Genomic DNA, 5,022 nt, shown 5'->3' on the forward strand with positions numbered 1-5,022 from the left:
AAAGCTCATGTGAATTTTTATTTCCCATCAAGTAAAAATATCTATGTATATTGTAGTCCAAGAAAGAAGAAGAGAAAGAGAAAGGGACAGAAAGTTCTATGCAATAATTAATTCTTTAATTATTTAAAGAACTAATGGCTGAGGAATTTCCAAATCTGGAAAAATATTTGGATATGTAAGTTCATAAAGCTCATAAGTCTCCCAAAAGATTCAACCTAAAGACATCTTCCCCAAAATGCATTATATAAAAAAATGTCTAAAATCAAAGAGAATTTTAAAAACATCAAGACAAGAAAATTCCACACATATAAGGGAACTACCATGAGGTAACTCGCAGATTTCTCCGCAGAAACCTTGCAGACTAGAAGCGAGTGGAAAGGTATATTGAAAGTGCTGAATGAAGAACAAAAAATACCAGTCAAGAATATTTTACATGGCAAAGTTGTTCTTCAGAAATTTAGAGGAGATAAGGGCTTTTCCAAATAAAAGCCAAGGTAGTTCATCACCACTAGACCTGCCTTATAAGAAATACTCAACAGAAATCTTCAAGCTGAAACAAAAAAATAGTAATCAATAACAGTAAACATGAAAATATAAAATATGCTGGTAAAAATAGGTATATACTCTATATATTACTGGAATAAAAATAAATACATAGACCAGACCAATGGGAAAGATTAGAGTCCAGAATTAAACTCCCACATACACAGTTAAATAATCTCTCTATATAAAGCCAAGAAACCAAAACATGGGAATGACCAGAATGATCGGAACAACCAGAATAACCAGTCACTATGACGCACACTGTGGCAGCCAACTGGCCAGATCGGGGGCCCCCATCAGCCCCACCAACCATCTGTGGCTCCTCCCCCTGACTGGCCCCATCCTGGATCAGCCACCCCACCCTGATTGAGGGCGGGGATGGCTGGGTCCTCCCCAGGCCGGCCCAGCCTGATGGGCCCCCAGCAGGACAGGCCTGCCAGACCCAACCCATGCACAAATTCATACACTGGGCCTCTAGTATTTGATAAAAGAGCCAAGAGCACCCAACTGGGAAAGGAGAGTCTTCAACAAATGGTGTTGGGAAAAAAAGAGCAAAAAATAAAATCGGATCTCTATTTTACATTATTTAAACAAATTAACTTGAAATAGATCAAAGCCTTAAACACAAGACCAAATACCATAAAAGTACCAGAAGAAAACACAGGGAAGAAGCTCCTCCACATTGATCTTGGCATATTTTAGAAATGACACCAAAAGCACAAACAAAATTATCAGTAATCAACATCTAACCTAAAACCATCTTCACAGCAAAGAAAGGCATCAGCAAAATAAAAGACAACCTATAAAATGGGAGAAAACATTTGCAAGCCATATATCTGAGAAGGGATTAATATCCCAAATATGCATTAAAAACTCATACAATTTAATAGCAAAAACACAAATAATTCATTTGAAAATGGGCAAAAAAACCTGAATATATCTTTTTTCCACCCAACAAATATCTCCAACATATTCCACTATATTATTAATACACAAAAGAGAAAAAAAATAGTGAAAGAGACCTGGGCAAACATAATTTAAAATGGATTTTAAAACAGCATTTATTTCGGCACAGGAGCAACACCACTGCCCTGGGAGCCTCCAAACCTCTCTCTCTGCAGCAGCCTGAGCTGGACCACCAGGGAGGAGCCACTTGGAAGCCCCACAGTGATGTGCTCGTTGCCTTCATTCAGACCCAGCAGCTGCATGTGGCCAGGGCTGACGCGTTCCTGGAGCACAGGTGTGGCCCTGACATTGACTCGCCATTCATCACAGCTCGGAACACTGGCAACTTTTGGCCCGGCTTCCCGATCAGTGGAGATGTTGAAGGAGATGATTAAGTCTGCAATGAATGTGGCTCCTATGAACTTCTTTCCTGTAACTCACGAGTACCATGCAGAGACCATCAAGAACATGCAGGGCCTCAGAAAGCTTTACTCTTGATCCTGTTCTCTACCGGCCTGTTGCTGTGACCCTGGACCCTAAAGGACCTGAGATCCAAACTGGGCTCATCAAGGGCAGCAAGACCCTGGAGGAGAAGCTGAAAAAAAAGGGGCCACTCTCAAGATCATACTGGATGAGGCATATGTGAGAGTGTTAGGAAAACACCGTGTGGATGGACTCCAAGAACATTTGCGAGGTGATGGAAGTGGGTGCCGGGGTCCAACCCCAGCAGGTCCAGGGGTCCCCAAAGGTGTGGACGGAGTTGGCGAAGAAGGAAGGACACGGAGACAGCGTTCAGTTGATCAGCAGCCCAGGCAGTTTCTCTAGCCAAGTTCTGGTCTGGATCTCCCGCGAAGTTCTGGTTCGGATCTCCAGAGAGGTTCTGCTTAGGATCTCCAGCCAGGTTCTGTGTCCATGTTCCCTCACTAGGTTCTCCAGCCAGGTTCTGTCCAGCTTCTCCAGCCAGGTTCAGTTACCAGGTTCTAGTCAGGTTCTCTTGCCAATTTCTGTAGCCAGGTTCAGTCCAGGATCTTTTGCCATGTTCTCTCGCTAGGTTCTGTCTCTAGGTTCTGAGGCCAGTTTCTGTCCAGGAACTTTTGCCATGTTCTCTCCAGCGAAGTTCTTCTGTCTCTAGAGAATGTTCTGTGTAGGTTCTGTGCCTAGGTTCTGTCTCTCTTGGTTCTGTCTTCTTACATCTGTATTTATACCAGTTGATTCCAATCCTATCAATCTCTATTTCAAAGGTTAGGGCGTTTCTTATCTCCATTCCAGGGAGTAAAGATTATGTAGCTTAAGCATGATTGTTCGTAGTTAAAGTGATTAATTACCCACCTGGCACTTAGTTAAGAGGTTTTATTCCCTCCCTAACTTCAGGGGAAAATCCCTACCTGGGGAAACAACCTTTCTCAGAGACCTTGGTTAAAACACATAGTGCCAAGAAGGTGAGCAAACATATTAAGAACAGTATGCCATATATGCCAGGTCCCTTGAAATAGCAAGCATGGACTGGCTCCCGGCAAGTGGGAAGCAAGATCTACGTGGATGGTGGACTTATGTCTCTGCAGGCGAAGAAGAAAGGTGCTGACTTCTTGATGACAGGGGTGGAGAATGGTGGTTCTTGGGGCAGCAAGAAGGGTGTGAACTTCCCTGGCACTGCTGTGGACATGCCTGCCGGTCAGAAAAGAACATCCAGGATCTGAATTTGGGGATAGAGCAGGATGCAGATATGGTGTCTCTTTCATCCACAAGGCATCCAATGTCCACTGAGTCAGAAAGGTTCTGGAAGAAAGGAAAAGAACATCAAGGTAATCCGCAAAACCGAGAACCACGAGGGGGTTCGGAGGTTTGATGAGATTCTGGAAGTCAGTGATGCGCTCATGGTAACTCAGTGGGGGTCTAGTCATTGAGATTCCTGCAGAGAAGGTCTTCCTTGCTCAAAAGATAATGATCAGACGGTGCATCCAAGCCGGGGAGCCTTTCATCTGTGCCACACAGGTGCTGGAGAGCAGCGGGTCCCACCGGGGCTGAGGGCAGTGATGTGGCCCATGTGGTCCTGGATGGAGCCGACTGCGTCATGCTGTCCGGAGAGACGGACATGGGGGGCCAACCCTGGAGGCTGTGTGCATGCAGCGCCTGATGGCGGGTGAGGCAGAGGCGGCATCTACCACCTGCAATTATTTGAGGAACTGGCTGGCTCCCACTCCCCACAGAAGCCGCTGCTTAGGGCGCTGTGGGGCCCTTCTTCAAGTACCCCAATGGGGTCATAATTGTCCTCACCACGCCTGGCAGGTCTGCTCATCAGGTGACCAGGTACTTACCAGTGCTCTCCTCATTGCTGTGACCCGTAATCATCAGACAGCCCTCCAGGCTCACCTGTACCGTGGCATCTTCCCTGTGGTGTATAAGGACCCAGTGCAGGATGCCTGGACTGAGAACTTGGCCCAGTGGACCTCCGGGTGAACTAGGCCATGAATGCTGGCAAGGACTGAGGCTTCTTCAAAAAGGGAGATGGGGTCATCATGCTGACTGGGTGGCATCCGGCTCAGGCTTCACCAACACCATGCTGTGGTGCCTGTGCAGTGATGGGCCTCAGAGCCCCTCATTCAGCCCCCTCTCATCTCCTCCCCACAACCCATCCCTTAGGCCAGCAATGAGGGTAGAGTGCACTTGGGGCTGCCGTGTGGCACTGGTGGGCTGGGACACCAAGGAAGAAGATGGATGCCTCTGTAAACATGGCCATTTTTAAATCGTGCTCAGGTGAGGTAGCCCAGAGCCAGGCTGCCCATCTTACGGCCCCACCCAAGCAACAGGGGCAGGGTGTAGGGCTGGATGCTCCAGAGCTTAGCAGAGGGCAAAGATCCTGCTTCTCCTCCTTTGTGCACTCCCTTCAGTTTCCAGAGAACCCCCAAGCCTGGCCTGGGGTCAGGAGAGAGCCAGCTGGAGAGGCCAGTGGTTCCAGTTTCCCGAGACTCTGGCCCGCCCTCCACTTGCTTCTCCAATCCCCTCAGCTTGCCACACTCCCACCTGTCCTGCACTGTGCGCTTCTGTTCCTGCTCCACTCAGCTGGTGCAGACACCCTCGCTTTCATTTCCCCCACTACTGCAGCTGCCTCTGGGCCTGTTGCTACAGAGCCTACCTGTATCTCAATAAACAGCAGCTGAAGCAAAATAAACACACAACAGCATTAATTTCAAAATACTTTACTGAAATAGATATAAGTAGACAAATAAATTTAATTGAGTAAAAAACTGAAAATAAGCACAAAACAAGTATAAGAATTTGATGTCTGTGCTCTGGTTGGTGTGGTTCAGTTGGTTGGGCATCATTCCATACACCCAGAAGTATGTAGAGAGAATTTTTAAGATTAGGACTGCATAATCAATAGAAAAAAATGAGCCTGGCTGGTGTGGCTCAGTGGTTGAGTGTAGACCCATGCAGCAGGAGGTCACAGTTTGATTCTTGGTCAGGGCACATGCCTGGGTTGTGGGCTCCATCCCCAGTGGGGGACATGCAGATGGCAATGGATTGATGTTTCTC

At 47.0% G+C, this 5,022-nt stretch overlaps 1 pseudogene; it reads left to right on the forward strand.

Annotated features, from left to right (window-relative positions):
- The first annotated feature begins 321 nt into the window (after nucleotides 1-321).
- LOC118675586 lies at nucleotides 322-4,231 on the forward strand (annotated as a pseudogene).
- The last annotated feature ends 791 nt before the right edge of the window (nucleotides 4,232-5,022 follow it).

This window comes from Myotis myotis, unplaced genomic scaffold, assembly GCF_014108235.1.
Source record: "Myotis myotis isolate mMyoMyo1 unplaced genomic scaffold, mMyoMyo1.p scaffold_m19_p_2, whole genome shotgun sequence".
In the NCBI taxonomy this organism is placed as follows: Eukaryota; Metazoa; Chordata; class Mammalia; order Chiroptera; family Vespertilionidae; genus Myotis; species Myotis myotis.